At 44.2% G+C, this 18,552-nt stretch overlaps 1 non-coding gene across 1 annotated transcript; it reads left to right on the top strand.

Moving 5' to 3' along the window:
• Window positions 1–17,478: 17,478 nt before the first annotated feature.
• Window positions 17,479–17,571, top strand: Trnay-gua. Its single transcript has 2 exons — window positions 17,479–17,515; window positions 17,536–17,571. It is a non-coding gene; the product is annotated as a tRNA-Tyr (tRNA).
• The last annotated feature ends 981 nt before the right edge of the window (window positions 17,572–18,552 follow it).

Genomic DNA, 18,552 nt, shown 5'->3' with positions numbered 1-18,552 from the left:
AAGGATTATATATTGTATTGTACAAGTATAAAGAAAGAATTAAAGAGAAAAGGACTCATTATATAAATGTTATCGATAATATCAAGTGGAAATTGGGGGTGCTGCAGTTCCGCAGTGCGTATACACGGGCCGCCCCTGTTTGGAAATATTCTTTAAATTTAACTTCATCTTCACGTAACTGCTTTATCAGATGATGAAATTCACCAGACTTTGTCCTTCTTAAGTTCACGCCATGCACCCATTTCCTTTTAGGTTTACACAAGGAAAGTAACAGCAAAAGCTCATCGTCGGAATGATCGCTGGCCCCCACCCACGGCACGCTGTCGGCCAACATCTCATTCAAGACTGAGCAGTTTCGTACCAAACACAGCTTTCTGTGTGGCCACGCGGTGTAGCGAACATAGCGTACAAAGAGTACGTAGCGAACATAGCGTAGCGCTCTGTGCGGCCGCACCTTCAGGCATTCAAAATGTAATGGGGGAGAGACAGAGGATGGAATGTGCACAAGTCTACTTTCATTTTTCTGGGAAGAACTGATCGCCTACGACTCGGAACACGTGGAAAACAACACCGCCAGTTCTTCGTTGTCGTGTGTTCGTTGCAGCGGGAATGTGTATACCGAGCCATTGCCTAGCAACGTTAGGAGGGATATTCATAGAGACACACAGACTGGTGGGAGGAACTTATAAAGTACGCCGTTGAAATGAGCTCATGTGCCATGATATGCATACCGTGTTTCATAAAGACTGGGTCAAGCATTCAAAAGTCAATGGTGAGGGAGGTTCACAGACAGACAGAATGGAGATAGCATAAGCCTAAGAACAATAGACCATTGAACGTCGCAGTGCTAGGGCCAGTTTTATGACTCACCCCTCATACTCATAGCATAAGCCTACTTTTATTTTTTAAAAATAAGGAAAATAGGCTAAAACCAAAGAACATATATGAAAAACTGTGTACTCCAAACTGGAGAAATACTTTCCACTCTTGTGCGTTTTAATATTTGGTTTGTATAAAGTACTGATGTGCTAAAGTCACAAGTCAGTATCAAAGTATTTGTCTTATTTTTCCTGACGGCCGGAATGGATCCTCATCTCAAGAACCATCATGACATCTGAAATGCTGCTGCTGTACTAATTGCGAAGGAAAGTGAGCTCCCAGTCAAGGGGCACAAAACAAAGAGTTAAACACTAATTTCACTTAAGCTTTTCTTGTGTAATACATGAAAAAAAATTTGAAGTCAATAACCGGTTGTTAACCCCGAGAGTCTGTCAATATTTTGTCACTGGCTCTCTTTAATTCTGCTCGAAGCCAAACAAAAGACATCTCTTTGCGGGTTGTGTTGTGAAGTCCTTAACGTTTCGAGAGGTCCTGGTAGACAGAAAGATGTAACGCGGATATAATTTCATGAATCAACCAAAGGAGCGTCACTCTCTGTAGTCCTAGATTGGAGGCTCAACAGGACACCAGTTATCCTGACAGAGATTTCCCGTGTTTCTTCAGTCTCTGTGCTACGATTATAGTACCTTCAACTAGGCAACCTTCAGAACATCCTCCTCCTGCCTTCTCTGGGTAGCAGAGTCCCTTTTACATTTATTTAGACTTATATTTATTAATGGTTTCTTTAGCGAGGTTGTCAGGTCAGAGTTCCTGGCTACAGATCCAGACGTCCCGGGTACGATTCCCGGCGCTACCAGATTTTCTGAGAAATATCGGGTCTGGAACGGGGTCCACTCAGGCTCGTGAGAATAACTGAGGAGCTACCTGAATTGAAAAGTAGCGGCTCCGGTCTAGAAAACCGAGATTAACAGCCGTGGGGATCCGTTGCGCTGACCACGCGACACCCTCTGTCCGCTAAAATTATCACGAACTTCGCCGAGCGGTCGCTTGGTCGGTATAGTTCACTTGCGGACTAAAGCCACGGAGGGTTTTTTGTCAATAGCTCAGATTGTGTAGTGTCACATAATACGACGACAGTAAACAATGATCATTATACCGTTTGCATCCTGTTATGTGACTGCAGTTCTATTGTGTTTCATTAACCGTATGCACAATACTCATCTCACACTTCCTCTGTGGCTGTACAGCCCTTTGGATCTTGGTAGCCTTTTCGGTTTTCTAATCCTATACGCAGTCGGTAGGACTCCTTGGACGGGGGATCAGCCCGTCTCAAGGCCACTATATATAACAATATAACACAGAATAAACGCACACAGACATCCATGCCTCGAGTGGGATTCGAACCTCCGACCCTTTCGTGTTGAAGCGGGCGAAGGCAGTTCGTACCTTAGGTAGGCCCCACACCGGCATGCGTCAAGACATGTAACAGTCAAGACACGATGTCTGCGACATGACGCAAAGAAAGGAGCACAGTTGAAATGGATGAGATTTTGAAAACCGCCGTACATCGGTCTCAGTCATGATGCTAACATCAGCTTCATGCTGAAGAATCACGAGTGAGGCAAAACTGCGTCTTTTACCTCATGTCTTGATGCTTCTCCCACATTTTCTCTAGACCATCGGCTCACAGATGGCGGTAAGGTTGTCAGCCTTACGCGCAAGACGCCCTTTACCCCACAGGAAGATCAGCTTTTCGCCCCTTCCGCTTTAACCCCGGCGAAACAACACCCTTTATCCACTGTATATGAGGCTGGGTGGACACCAGCTTCCATGGAAAGGCATAAAAAGATGGTTGAACTGTTGAACTATGCTGCTCGTTTATGATATATATACATGTATATGTACGTGGCTGGAGGAATACCCATCAAGACGTGTGGGGGCGGGGCCTCCCTTCCATACGTCAACAAACGCTGTCTGACGTAGGATAATGAATTTCCCCCCCCTTGGCACTACAGCCCCAGTGGGCCTAGGCCTACCTCCATGAACTTCTCCGTTCACTTCGGTTTTTCTAGATCTTACACATTCGGTAGGACTCCTTGGGCGGGTGATCAGCTCGTCGCAAGGCCTCTACCTGTACACAAACAGAAAAACGCACACACACAAACTAAACATCCATGCCCTGAGTGGGATTCGAACCCACGATCCCGGTTTCCAAGCGAGCGACGACAGTGCGTGCCTTAGACTGCTCGGATACCGAGACCGGCAGGATAATGAATTACGGTATATAATAGACGGGGGCCGTGGTTTGTCACGACTGCATAAACTGCAGCGGAGATATTTATGCCAATTCGAATTCTTTCGGCGCTATGCCTTAATTTGTCTCCAAATTTTGGCGCCCCACAAAAAGGGCCTGTGGACGCACGTTACATTTGTCAACAACACGATTTCATTTACACGGTTCCTCACGAGATACGCCCTAACTGGGATGAAGGGATCGGATCCCGTTCAAATGCGATCACTCAGAAGATGTAAGGTATGAAGGGCTAATATGAAAATTAGTATTAAGAGTATGACTGCAGGATGTGAAGCGAACAGAAGGGACGGAATATCAATATCTCGTTTCATTCTACCTTTCTCAGTCCCTCCAGCAGATTAATGGTGCAATATCTCCAAGCGGGCCCGTAGTATGGAAACCCCGCTTGAGTAATGACCAATATCTCATCGTCTCATCTGATGCTCTTCGATACGTACAGTTGAAACAGCGTTCTTAAATAACTCAGTAATCATTATCACCTCCTCAGAATCTACCAACTGGTGTAGCTCTATCTATCTATGGCTCTAGGGCCCTTTGTTGGACCTTGGCAGCTTTCTCAGTTACTGGATCATTTACACAGTCGGTAGGACCCCTTGAACGGGGGATCAGCCCGTCTCAAGGCCGCTACTTATACACAGACATCCATGCCTTGAGTGGGAATCGAACCCACGATCCCAGTGCTCGAGCGAGCGAAAACACTTTATGCTATAGACCGCGCGGCCACTGTGATCGGCCCTGTCTGTTTACCAGCGTCAGTTAAACTAGAAAACGCAATTTTTCGGAAACTGGGTCTGTTTCACCAGTTCCCAAAACTCTGTTTTTTCTAGTTTTTTTTATAATATCGGACGATGGACGAAGTCCGAAAACCCAGTAACTCTGAGTGTATCAGTTTGTTTTTGTTATGACGCCATATCCTGTGCTGACGTCATTTAGCGCTGAATGGTGTAAGATGACCATGGATGACCACGGAAGGGCTTTGGACGAAAGCGATTGTGGCTTATTCAAAGGCATTCGCATGGATGAACAGAGAAAGCTCACGAAACCTATTCGTCAGGATAACTGGTACCTGGCGGACTTCGATACCGAATGCATTTCCACTACGCCAACTTGCCACACGAACCGGAAATGACGTCCTAGTTTCTTAAGTATCAGCAGTACTTGCCTAGTTAAGCTAAAATTGGCCGCGCCAGAGCTCAAGCGGTTAGTCGCTGGCTTCCCACGGCGGCGGCCCGGGTTCGATCCCGGCTCTGGTCAAGTGGGATTTGTGGTGGACAAAGTGGCGCTGGGGCAGGTTTTCTCCGAGTACTTCGGTTTCCCCTGCCAATCTTCATTCCACCAATTGCTCCACAATCACCCTCACCTATCATCTGGGGCTGGTACAATAGGTCAGAAGTGGCCGCAGTACAAGGGACTTAGTCCCACCCCACTAGCAACAAAAAAAAAAGCTAAAATGGGGAGAGGGGGAAGGGTGACTTATGAAGAATATTGTCCGGTGGTTCGGAAGAAAGTGCTAGTCTCCATCTTCAAGCTCGAAGAGCAAGCCAAAACATCTTCGAACGTTACACAGAGTAGCTTCAGCATAAATTACAGCTTACGTATGTGAGAATTTGGATTCTTGTGGCGGTCATTATGAAGAGAAGAGAGGTAAAAGTGAGGTTGTTCCTGTGCTTAATTAATTAAGCACCATTCCATGAAGATACATCGGGGAGTGGAGGTGTAGCTCCACCATTCTTGACCTCGACACTAGGTGGAGGTGAGTGTTCAGCTTCAAGCCCCGGCCGATTTACCACTAAGGAAAGAACTCACACGGTACCAATTGAATAGGAGGCTGTGCGTCCCCCAGAGCCGGTCTGGACGCTACGGAGAAGAGAAAATTCTTGCCCCTTCCGGGAATCTAACCTCGGTCGGCCAGTCTGTAGCCCGTCGGTATACCAACTGAGCTATCCCGGCTTTCCGACTGTGAAGATGACTAAACGTATTCCGGGATGTGACACAATCCCTAACGTTTCCTGATTAATTTCTTGTTGCTCAGTTTACTCTTCGATCCTGAAGATGGAGGCAGTACGTACGTGCGAAATGTCGGTAAACTTACACCAGACTACGCAACATCACTTAACTTCAAGTTGGCTGTCGGTTTCTTATGTTGTAGCTAATTATAGCATTAGCAGTTTATGGCTGCAGTAGACAAAAACGCGAGGAATGCGCAAGTGCAGAAGCCATGTGCTAATTCCTGTTAAGTTTAGCACATAAAGGCATGCAGCGCTTATTGCATTTTCCCACCACACCCCACACTCCCTCTCTGCTTCACCATGAACTGAAAGATTTGAGACAGTGGTTCCCAAGCCGCGTTCCGCAATTCCAACACTTCGTTACGATTAACTAACTAACTCCGTGGCCTATAGTCCGCAAGCGAACTATACCGACCGAGCAACCGCCGCTTGTCGACGAAGTTAGTGCCAACTTTAGCGGATAGAGGGTGTCGCGCGGTCAGCGCAACGGACTTCATTACAATTACCAACATAAAATCTATTTTTTTTTCTTCGGGTAGGGTGAGGCTGAGTCCACTTCGTACGTCGGCCACTATTTGGTCTATTCTACCAGCCCCGGATGATGGATGATGTGTGTGGAGCAGTCGGCGGAATGAGAATTGGCAGGGGAAACCGAAGTACTCGGAGAAAACTTGCTCCAATGCCACTTTGTCCACCACAAGTCCCATATGACCGAACCCGGGCCGCCACGAGTAACCGCCTGAGCTATGGCGCGGCCATTAAAATCTAAGTAACTTACTTCCGTGATTCTGTTACTGCATAGGAACGTCATTCTTTGTATTTCGTTAATTGTGTAACACATCGTAAAACATATTTTGTATCAGACGCTGCAGATAGTTGTATTTTGTACTATGCTACTCGTTTGTCTTCTGAAAATCAGTTACCAAAAGTGGCTTTTTTTTACACAAATGTGCAAATGAGTTCCGGAAACAGTAGTCGGAGTACTGTCTTTGTGGCTTATGCATCAATCTGTGAATTCTAATAGTCTTGGCCTCTACCTTCCTGGTAACCTGTCGATACTGCCATGGTGTCAGCGAGCATGGGCGGCTTCTGCAAAACTGTATAAGGTGTGGACACAGAATTCACTTATAACGGGTTACCGAACTTTAAGCTGGTCCACACGTGAACAACGCTGTACTGGAAAGGAAACGGTCATCTGCTCTTTCAAGATATTGTTTCGGCTTCCAACAGGAGAGACTGTTAAAAGGTTCAGAATTTTAGCCTTCTGCCTTGATTCGAACGGGTTTAATTCTAATGTTAGTGCCAACTTTAGCGGATAGAGGGTGTCACGTGGTCAGTGAAACGGATCCCCACGGCCGTTAATCTCGGTTTTCTAGACCGGATTTATAAAATGACGCAATTATAAGTGTATTTCACTTCGAACGCTATTTGTCGAAACGCTAAGTGTAGTTTCTGAGAAAGTCCTTGCCGTGTGTGCATATTAAAAGCAAGAATCAAACAGAGGAAACCTCCTTCAGTTTCAAAGTACATACTCAAAGAGAGAAAAACTACCTTCGTCTTGTGCTTGTTCTTTTGTAAAAAGAAATTTCACGTGAAGTGAAATTTTTGACATTTCACAAACCGGCGCCGAGTAATGCGCTCAACTGTTTTACAATTTACAGAAGGGACTCCTCGCCTTTTCATTTCATTAATATCGAATTATATTTCAAGTAAAAGCTGTAGACTGTATTGATGACCACCGTATGTTATATAAGATCCCCATTTTTGTGCAATAAACAGTATTTGAGATATTTAAAGAGAAATTTCTGCTGAGCTCACATACAATAATGCAAAATAGTAGGAAAATAAGATCCTTGACCTTCTGCGTCATGCGTCTTCGAAAAATGTCAGAACTGTCCACCCCTGTCTTGGTGCATAGCTAATTGTATGTAGGACAACACTGGAGACGGGGTCAGGAAACATCGTGACTATTGCGTCATTGTAATGACGCAATTCTATCTTGAAGGTCAAGATACAGTAGAATATCTACGCATTTGGGGCCGTGTGTCCGTGCTGTATTTTGTACACTTGCTCGTTAATTTCAAATAATTATTTTATTAACGGGGATAACACAGAAATAGCAGTAGGTCTACTGTTCTAATTTGCAGAAAACAGCTATATAACGGAATGTTCTTTTGTCCTTGGCACTACAGCCCCAGTGGGCCTAGGCCTACCTCCGCGAACTTCTCCGTTCACTTCGGTTTATCTAGATCTTACACATACGGTAGGACTCCTTGGGCGGGTGGTCAGCTCGTCACAGAAAAACGCACACATACAAACTAAACATCCATGCCCTGAGTGGGATTCGAACCCACGATCCCGGTTTCTAAGCGAGCGAAGACAGTACATGCGTTAGACGGCTCGGCTACCGTGACCGGCAACGCAATGTTTTGCACTGCATAAATTCATACCATACTTGTATATATGGTACTGCATTTCATACATATGTAATTATTTTATACTGCCAACAGGTAAAGTTGGATGAAGGCATAAATTATCTTGCAATATCGTTAACAAAGATAACTCATTTTACACACATTCCCCTGAATAAAGAAATACTTCATTCTTCTTTAGTACCGCAATATCTTTATTATATGTGCACATTATAGAAAACTATTTAAAATAAAATTTTTAGAGCTTTGTAAGATATTTATTTCTTGCTACTAACCCATTCTTTTCTACGATTAGCCGTTTTTATAAAATGTGAAAAAATTTAATTTAATCTACACGTAAAATAGGTATAGAACTATAAGGTTTATTTTGGACTTTATCCATCGTCTGGTATATACAAGACAAAAACCACAACGTTTCGGAGACTGGATCTGTCTCCGTCCTCAGGTGGATGGGGCAAGATAGAGCTACTCAGCTGGGCCCATTAGAAAGAGCTAGTCTCAGTGATTTCATTTGAGCCACACGTAAAATAGGGTTCATAATTGTCCCAAATCAATTTATCCGCTCAATTTTCAGCGTGCATTAGAGGCTAGGGGTATTACCTGGATTTGTAGGGACTAAAAAAAAACCCACTAAACAGGCAGCATTCGATATAGGGCCCGCCGGAACGCAAATCTGGCTCGTAATACGAAAATCATGGTGTTAATTAGCACGCACGTCATCATGCAGGAATGCTAATGACATCCATGTCTCTGTATAAACAGGCGGATCCTCCGTTTGCTTGCATAACAACATGCAGAATGTACAACAAACAACTAACGACCCTGTAGACCAATCATTTTATTCTTCAATATAAAGCACCTTACAAGCAGAAAGTATTTGGGACCGTCAAAATTCACAACACATACACAGGCCTACGTCATATTTGAGCCACTTTACATTCAGTACGTCCGCCTCTGTGGTCTAGTGGTCAGAGTTCCTGCCTACAGACCCAGAGGTCCGGGTTCGATTCCCAGCGCTACCAGATTTTCTAAGGAGTAGTAGCTCTGGAACGGGGTCCACTCAGCCTCATGAGGATAATTAAGGAGCTATTTCAAGGAAACAGCGGCTTCGGTCTAGCAAACCGAGATTAACGGCATTGGGGATTCGTTGCGCTGACCACGTGACACTCTCTATTCGCTAAAGTTTGCAAGCGGCGGTCGCTCGGTCGGTATAGTTCGCTTGCGGACTAAACCCACGGAGTTTTTTGTTTACATTCAGTATGTTGCTAAATCAGATATTAGGCGCTCTGTATGCACCGCGTAAGCCCGCTTAACATTTGAGCCGATTTACACGTAGGCTTTATTTAAATTCGCCAGGTAAATATAATATTTCAGGTGCCTTGAGCACAGTACATACGCCATATCTGAAAGGTTGCAAGGATTCCGTTTGAGTTTCAACAAGGGAACTGGCTATCATGAGCCTTTTCATGAAAGAAAACAGAAAGAAAGGAGGAAAAAGGAAATTAATAAGTTCTTAGAAGAACTAATCGAACTGGGATAGCGCAGTCGGTATAGCGACTGGCTACGAGTTGGACGACTGAGGGGTCAGAGTTCGAATTCCGGTAGGGTCAAGAATTTTCTTTCCTCCAAGTCGTTCAGAGCGCCCACCCAACCTCCCATCCAATGAGTACCGGGGGCTCTTCCCTCGGGGGCAAAGTGGCCGAGGCATGAAGCTCACCACTCACCTTCAACTAGTGCCGAAGTCAAGAAACGTATTCATGGCGTAGTGCTTAATTAGTTAAGTATAGGGACAACTTTGCATTTTAGAGAAGAAATCATCACCGTAAGTAAAAGTAAGTAAAGTTATCCCTGTAACAGGCCATTGAGGCCCATAGGGATGTAAAACGTTGAGGCTGCCATATTTTCTAGACGGTCGGCTCATAGATGGCGGTGAAATTGCGAGTCTTTACGCGCCGACTGCCCTTACCCCCAGGAAGACACTTGGCACTAATTTCTGTTAGGCGTTGAGTCGAACCCACAGCCACTGTGCAGCTGGAAGGATTAGGTGAATTGAAAAATCCAATGACCTCATCGGGAATCGAATCCGCGGCCATCCGACTTGTAGCATAGTGCCCCAACCAACTGCGCTGCCTTGGTCCCCAGAACTAATCACGTGCTTTCTTCTAACTACATGCTGAATATTTAATACGACACGGGCCGCATAGAAAACACCTCGTCCAACAGTTCTTCTATTGTTGGGTGTGTATTAGTTGCAGCGAGAACGTGTTTACCGAGCCATTGCCTAGCAATGGCCGTCTCTTCTGGCTCTATTTTTCCGGCTTTAAGGCGTTTGGTGTGGGGGGACGCACATAGACTCACAGCAAGGTCATCTCATAAGCCTTCTTTTATTTTTTTCGAAAACAAGGACAGTAGGCTACGTAAAGATATCTCCGGTCGACATAATACATTTGAATAGGCTATGGCTGTTTTTTCCCTAATCCAATTTCAACATACATAGTTAGCCTGGCATCAAATTTGATGCTTATAACCGCGAAACAATCAATTATCGAAGAGGATTGTGCGGTATTCTCGTTCGGACTGGGAGTAAGACAGTCAGGCTCGTGAGGCAGATTTGCTTCCCTGAAGACTACAAGGACTGTACAGTGTGCCGACTCGTCTCAGGCTCCTCCTAGCTGACAAACACGATTGAGGCGTGTTTTAGTTGGGGAAGCCTACCTACCTACCTACCTAACCACTCGTTGCTACAGCCCTGGCTGAGCCTTGGCCTCCACTACAAACAGTCTCCACAACCAATGCGTGCTGCCAAAGGAATGGACCCACGCATGATGATCCGAGGCTGGTTGTTAGGTTTCTGAACAAAATTCTTTTTACAGGATAGTCTGGACTCTACCCTTTGACCTTTCTGGCATGGGTGATCCTACCGGTAGTTAAACTACCGCCGGCACAGAGTCACGCAAGCCTCACCACCACGATGAAGTGGTGACACCTTTGGGGGGAGTAAAGTGAATTACTCCCTACTATTTCAGTATCTTATGACATACCAGATCAGGTGTTTTTGTATTGTGCATTATGTGTTTGTACGCACTGGGTCTGTAGAAATCGCAGATGCGTACCGAAAGTCATGGTCGACTCCGGTAGTAACTACTCACTCCTACTTCATATTCGGGAGATCCACCCTTCAAACCTCTGCCTAAGGCCGGATAACATGAATTTTTTCACTCTTTATAGGCAAATGTCGAGACAGTAAACCTAACCTCAATTCATGCTACGTTCGCTTCCTTCCGCATCCCTTCCTGTTCATTGTTCACTTATTATGCTATCATTCGACCCTTTTTGTAAAAATACGCATACAGCATGTATGTATGTGTGCTGTGTATATGTATGCAGGAATGTTTTGTATGATTGCATATGTATAGGCCCTGTACAAATTGTGCTATCTAATGTTTATTACCATAAATTTAAAATTCTTGCTAAATATAAGCCTACAGGCCCGTAGTTGCACGCTTAGACAATTCGACTCATGCCACACTGGCTGAGAAATGTTGATATAATTAATGGACTGTCTTACTACTTTCCTTCTTTCCTTTTGGGGACAACTGAAAAGCTTCGGCTGATGAACCAATGCTATCCTGACACTGGCCATAATAATGGAATGCTATCACGCAAAATTCCTCATAATAATGGGGTTTCATCCGACTGAAAGTTATCTTTCTAGTCTATTTAAAAAATATTGCATCCCATACCAACTTCGGGTTGCCTTGCAATAGCAGGTGGCCTTGGAACAGAATTACCTCACAAGCAAATATTTTCATTACTCAGCTATTTCAAGAATTTTCTCTACGAATGTCTGAAAGGGGAAACATTTCATGCAGTTTTATTTTCATTCGTATTGGGTGATGTATTGCTGCATAAATAGAAGCAGTGTGGAACATTCAGCATGTTATAATAATTTTTCACAGAAAACCATAACCTGTCGTGACGTAATTCTATTACGTCAACAGTATTGCAGTACTTGTATTGTTCTCCCCACCACTGCTCGGATCACTGTGGCCGCGCCTGCGTGATGGGCTACACACTCGGTCCAGTCTCATGTATTGGAAATATGAATGTAGGAGTGATGGGTTGTTGTAAAGGGAATGTAAGTCTACTTTGTAGTTGCTCCTTCCCCCTGTTCCTCTTTCAGTTGCTCTTCCAGGCCTCCTCATCAGTTCCGTAACAATTTTTCAGTCAAGGAGGATGAGATGGGCAGGGAATGTAGCACGAATGGGGGGAGGAGAAATGCATATAGGATACTGGTGGCAAAGCCGGAAGGAAGGAGAACATGTTTATAATTATCACCCAGACAAGGATGCAATCACTGCTCTTACTGTAGCAGAAACGTGACTAGCGAGCTATTGCCTAGCAATGGATGCTCGCTCTGACTCTGATATTCCGACTTTTAGACGGCACGTCACATTATACACGTATATACATTCTGTGTTTATGCGCTACATGTTTAGGCCACGCAGGGTCATCTTCAGGCAACACCTTTTTAAGGAATCCACTGTACTATGCACTTGGTCAGTAGTACTCTTAAGGTACGTCGTTGTTATTATTAATAATTTCTGCGCTATGGAATGTATGTTCTTCGCATGTTTTGTACTGTGGCTGCTCTGTGCCCCACTGGCTGTGCCGCTCACGTGGTCATGTGTAGCTTGTGTTGATTTGTGTTCCTTGTGACTTACATTAACTTGTACTCTTCTCCAAGTGTAATTAGAATGATCAAGTCAAGGAGGATGAGGTGGGCAGGGCATGTATCACGAATTGGGGAGAAGAGGAATGCATATAGGATATTGGTGGGAAAGCCAGAAGAAAAGAGACCACTGGGAAGACCAAGATGTAGGCGGGTGGACAGTATTAAATGGATCTTAGAGAGATAGGATGGGATGGTATGGATTGGATTGGTCTGGCTCAGGATAGGGACCAGTGGAGGGCTCTTGTGAACACGATAATGAATCTTCGGGTTCCATAAAATGCTGGTAAATTCTTGAGTAGCTGCAGATATGGCTTCTCCTCAAGAAGGGCTCAGCTCAATGAGTAAGTAAGTAAGTAAGTAAGTAAGTACCTTACATTATAGAGGGAAGAAGCAACTACAAGTGATACGTCAATGCAACAGGATGCTGAAATACAATACTACTTCAAGAAACTTTCTGAAAAACGGAATAATTAAAAAAAATTGTTTTAAAACTGTACATAGTGTGTTTCAATTTACTGTTTCATTGATGTTAGAAACCGTGGGTTTTCCTGTATCCGATCGTATGTTGCACAGTGCAATAGAAAAGCTCGGCTTGTGGCTAAGACCCAGGATCTATTACCGGTCTATCGACGTTTCCCCATCATCTTTCTCTTACATTTCATACGTTCTCTCCATTGCCTGCTAATACTACATATACCCTTGTTAGTAGCCGCGATACGTCGCGTCTATTGCCATGATCTAACTCAAAAGTGATCGAAAACAGTCCTCAAAGCCCTGTCCGGCATCTCTTCTCCAAGTCGTCCAGACCGGCTCTGGGGCCCGCCCAGCCTCCTATCCAATGGGCACCGGGGGTTTCTTCCCCGGAGGTAAAGCGGCCGGGGAGTGAAGCTGACCACTCACCTCCAACTAGTGCCGAGGTCAAGAAAATGTTGATCTATACAACCACTACTCCATACCCCTTCATGGCGTTGTGCTTAATTAGTTAAGCGCAAGGACAGGTTTACCTTTTATGTGACATATATTGGGACATTTCTTCCACAGAGTTATTGAGCAAAATGTGAAACATATTGAGACACCTCCTCCTCTGAGTTTTTGAGCAATAGTAGAAGCCATAACAGGAACTACAAAATGAGCTGGAACAGTCTGTCTCCTTGAAACAGAGTCTGTCTTGAGAAGCTAGCAGTCGCTCACCTTTTCAATAAATTATCCACCTATTATGGAACCAGAAAGTTGGTCATCTTGTTCACATTTGCCCACCACTGGACCCTATCCTGAGCAAGCTGAATCCGACTTCATCTTCACGCCCTACTTCTGTGAGATCAGTTTTAATATTATCTTCCTATCTACACTTATGTCTTTCCAACCTCTCCAATTCGTGCTACATGTTCAGCAATTTAGTCTTTAGTGCAGAGTGTAAATTATGACGTTCCTTAGTGCGCACTTACGAGTGCCTCCAGCTGCCACTAAATTCCTCCCTCTTGGGTTGCCTCCGCAGTGTCTTCTTGCGTAAGTCAGTCAAGACCACTGATTTTTCGTCTGATCTCTTGGTAAGATGGAACCAGGGAAAGAAATTAACCACGCAGTGCCATGAATCAGAGTTCTATTACAAGATATGCGGAATTTGAAGCTTTCTAATTCTTTAAGGAATTAATTTACCATTCTATCAGCTTAAATTGTAGGTCCCGTTGATCATCTTCTGTCAAAGTACCGTTCCTATAGCTACTGCTTCCCTTTGATGCAGGACAGTACTCTGGCTTCTTTTAAAATTTTGTCATTAGTTAGTTAGTTAGTTCTTGGAGAGGGTGGGTTTCCCCATGCACTTAGACCAGTATTGGTCCATTGTGCTTCCCTCTATGATATTCTACCAGTCTCTATACCCTACCGATATTGGTGCGTACCATCAGTCCCGACCGAGCCAGCGAGTTCGGCCTCTACTGGCTTGGCGGTATCTATAATGCTTCCCCCATCTATCAGAGGCGTTAGAGACTACTGTTGGGCGGGAAATGTCCTTGAATTTGGCTCAGTGACCTTCTTTGGAGATATGAGGTTCTTTTACGTGCCGTAAAGCTACGACACGGGACCCACGGCTTAAAGTCCCTCCCGGAGGACTTGTTCCCTGAATTTTTCCGCCCTTAAAAATTCGACGACTTCCGCCGGGTTTGAACCCGCGTACCACGAGTCATGAGGTGGGAACGTTACCTCTAGACTACGGAGGCCGCTAAGTTTTGTCATTACGTTTCTTAACAGGTTAATACCTGCAATTTATTTTCAGGTTTCTTTTCTTGTGTACGAGTTACGGTTTTGCAGCCATATTCTTGTCGCGAATGCACAGCCTCTGAACGAATCTACTTTCTTAAAATATAGCCTGAGGGAGCTCTTGCACTAAAAAGAAAACAAATGCCTGTGTCCTTTCATCGACTTTAATTCGTTTTCTTAAACAATATATGTAACAAACCCTAAAAAGTGTAAGGAACATAATCAGATACGATTTTTTTTTTTGCGAAGTGGACCGCCTCTGTGGTCTAGTGGTCAGAGTTCCTGGCTACAGATCCAGAGGTCCCGGCACTACCAAATTTTCTGATAAGTAGTGGGTCTGGAACGGGGTCCACTCAGCCTCGTGAGGATAACTGAGGAACTATCTTAAGGTAATAGTGGCTCCGGTCTAGAAAACCGAAAATTAACGGCCGTGGGGATTCCTTGCGCTCAACACTCGACACCCTCTAACTTGGCACTAACTTTGCCAACAAGCGGCGGTTGCTCGGTCGGTATAGTTCGCTTACGGACTAAAGCCACGGATTTCGTTTTTGTTTTCGGGGAGAATATTTGGGCTTAAGAGAGAAGACATAAAGGGCCAGAAAGAAATGTAACAAGTAACTTTGTACTGTTTGCCTTCTCCTACTTTAGTTCCATTAAGAGATATGGCTGTTGACCTAAATAGAAATACGCTTATTGTACCTACAAATGATCATTGACAAAAATGCAAAGAGAAACTGAAAAGCTTAATTGAACCAAACAGTACCTAATAATTATACCTCTCAAGTTAATAAACTTATAATAATATTGCTCACAGATTTCTTTATTTTGTTTTACGGTAAAACAAGAGCAACTAAGGGCTGAAGATGACATGAATTTGATCAAATATATATGTAGTTTATTTTCCTAGAATCTTCGTCGTGAGGTAGTCTCGAATGTAGCCGTAGCTTCGGTTTATGTGTCAGCCACTGGTTGGCAGCAATGTTGCGAAGATTGGGAGCGCTAATAAGCTCGTGTGGTTTGTGTTGGGATGTTAAGCCTCCGACTGTAGCAGTAATTATAGCATTGTGGGTGGAACTGTAGCAAGCAGCAGTGACGCCAAGTTAATTAACCGAACATCAGGTGAACGCATAGAATAAATGTTGGGTAGTACTGTCTTCTGGGATATAACGTCGTGTAGTTCATTGAAAGTCAACCGACGTTTCGGAGGAACATATATTCTGCGACTTTGGGGTCGAATAAGCGGAATAAGAAACCGGCGTGAAAGTGGCAAGCCGAGGGATTGATGGTTCGAAATTCTTAGTTGAAAAATGGCGTGTTCATTAAAGATTTGAAACTTAATTATGCAGATCAAGATCAGCCTTTAAGCAAGAGGAATGCCATCTGGGTACACTTCACGAATTTCCCACTAAAACTGCCTCGCATCTATAAATTTTAGTTCTTATTTAAATTAGAAATAAAAATGAGAGACTTTATTGCACTTATGCACGTAATTATAAATTATAATATCTTGCTTTCTGTAGATAAACTCTGACGTTCATTTATTCCAAATACAAATATAGACCACTGTATGTCGCGGTGCAAGGGCCGAGAAGGCCCACCCCTTATACATTCATTCATATTACACCCGTCCCCCCACGCTTCACTTCGACGCGGTGTATGCCTCGACTAAATTCAGCGGAATGAGTCTTACATCCCAGGGGTACACGGGTGTTGGCTCGCTTACGTCGTTTTTTTGGATGCGGGCTCGATCGGTTAACCCCCTAGCACAGGTTCCACAGGAACACCCTCACTACTTGGCTTCTCCTCACTGACTCCCCGGCTTCCACTCACTAACTCACTCTTACCCCCGCTGCTTCTTCCAGAAACCACGTTCTTAGCCATCTCGAACTTTCCACTGGGGGGTTTTCATGACCAAATGCACGGACCCTTTCCGGTCTGCACACCTTCTAGAAGTTTCTCGAAGCTTCGATCCACAGGTCCTCCACCCCCACAGGCACGGACGAAGGAAGGTATACCTACTCCCCCTTGAACGCAATGGACTCACCAACCTCCCTTCAGTCCCTCGCAACAAAAGGCCAGTTCAGAGGACCATGATCCCTCCGAGGCATCTCATTCCTACAGCTAAACTTAACCGTTACTTACAAACAAATAAGACTTTCCGTGAAGGATGCGTACGGTTACAATATCTAATATAAAAAGTTATCTCTAGAATAAAAGGCCGCGCCAAAGCTCAAGCGGTTAGTCGCTGGCTGGGTTCGATCCCGAGTCTGGTCAAGTGGGATTTGTGGTGGACAAAGTGGCGCTGGGGCAGGTTTTCTCCGAGTACTTCGGTTTCCCCTGCCAATCTTTACTCAACCATTTGCTCCATAATCACCCTCACCTATCATCTGGGGCTGGTACAATAGGCCAGAAGTGGCCGCAGTACAAGGGACTTAGTCCCACCCCACTAGCAATAAAAAAAATATCTCTAGGATTAAATAAGCACCATGCCATGAAGGCATATGGGTAGAGTGGAGGTATAGCTCCACCTTTCTTGACCTCTGCACTAGATGGAGTTGAATGTCCAGCTTCACGCCCCTTCCTCTTTACCTTCACGGAAACAACCCGCGGTACCCATTGTGTAAGAGGCTGTGCCCTATAGAGGTCTGGGCGTTATGGACAACAGAAAAATCTCTTGTTTCTATTAGTCTAATACATATTGTTTCTTTCTACACCCATTAACAAGCTTTTGTACAGCAACTGTAAGTGCATAACTCGCATTCTCAGAGCTGAAAGATTTAGCAGTACAATGTGAATATTCTCTCGCGCACAGAACATTGCACCATTGACAGCTGCGGAGCGACTTACCAAGTTCATGCATCTATATGGCCTAGATGTCAGCACTTTGCAGTTCCTCTGGTAGCTCAGTTGGTAGAGCGGTGGACTGTAGAGGAGTATAATGACATGGTTATCCATAGGTCGCTGGTTCAAATCCGGCCCGGAGGAAATATTTTGGCGCATTGAGGCACAATTATTTCGGCGAATGCAATATGAAGCGTATTCTGTGCTTTAAATTTATTTCCTTCGGGTACTTCATTTTAAGCCTTTATGAATATTATTTCTACACAACTGTAATTATACAATATTTTGTTACGCAATAACTGTAAGTGTACCACTTGTAATTTTGAAGACTAATATGATATGTTATCAGTCAGTTCAATATAAAGGATATAGATGACGTCCAAAGTTTTTTAATTTACATGAGAATAGAAATAACTTCAAGTTATATAAATTTACATAGAAATTAAACTGTAGATTAGGGCGAATAAGATGTGTCTGCAATTAATTTCATACAATTTATATTGAGAATTCGACACATTTGAATTTTAATTCGTTTGCAGTCAACTTCTGCACATTCACAAGCTTGCTTTGAAGAAGACAAATCAGAAGCATCTGCCTCGTAAAGTAACAGTGCACTGTGTAGGTGATATCAAGAAACTTTGATTCAGCAACGACACTCAAGATCCGCTGGTTGTTTCAAGATCACTCCGTCACGGCAGACTAAGCATATTCAGTTCTAGGCGAGTTATAAAATACTGAAGTCTGCCAATGTAATTGAGCATCTAAATCTGCTAATTGTAGTGAATATGTGGTGAAGATAAACGAACCAGCAAACGCTCACGTGAATTAGGAACTAGGCTCTAAGGGAGAGACTGCAGCCAGATCTACATTGCGGGTATGTAATTTCGTTGCGTGTAATTATTGCCTTTCTTAAAGAGATATCCGAACGAGATTTAAAGCTGAAGACTGCCGTTTTCTGGGATGTGGCGCCGTGTAGATCTAGTGTGAACCGACGTTTTCGAGGAACGTATCGCCTCCATCTACAGAGTAGAAAAATCCACGAGCAAGGAACCAGTTTGAGCAGCGCTTCCATCTTCAGAGTAGAAAAATCCGTGAGCGAGGAACCAGCTTGAGCAGCCACATGCG

This window comes from Cryptotermes secundus, unplaced genomic scaffold (genome assembly GCF_002891405.2).
Source record: "Cryptotermes secundus unplaced genomic scaffold, Csec_1.0 scaffold1764, whole genome shotgun sequence".
Classification (NCBI taxonomy): Eukaryota; Metazoa; Arthropoda; class Insecta; order Blattodea; family Kalotermitidae; genus Cryptotermes; species Cryptotermes secundus.
Note: the sequence above shows the minus strand (reverse complement) of the source record. Positions and strands in the feature narration are given on the sequence as shown.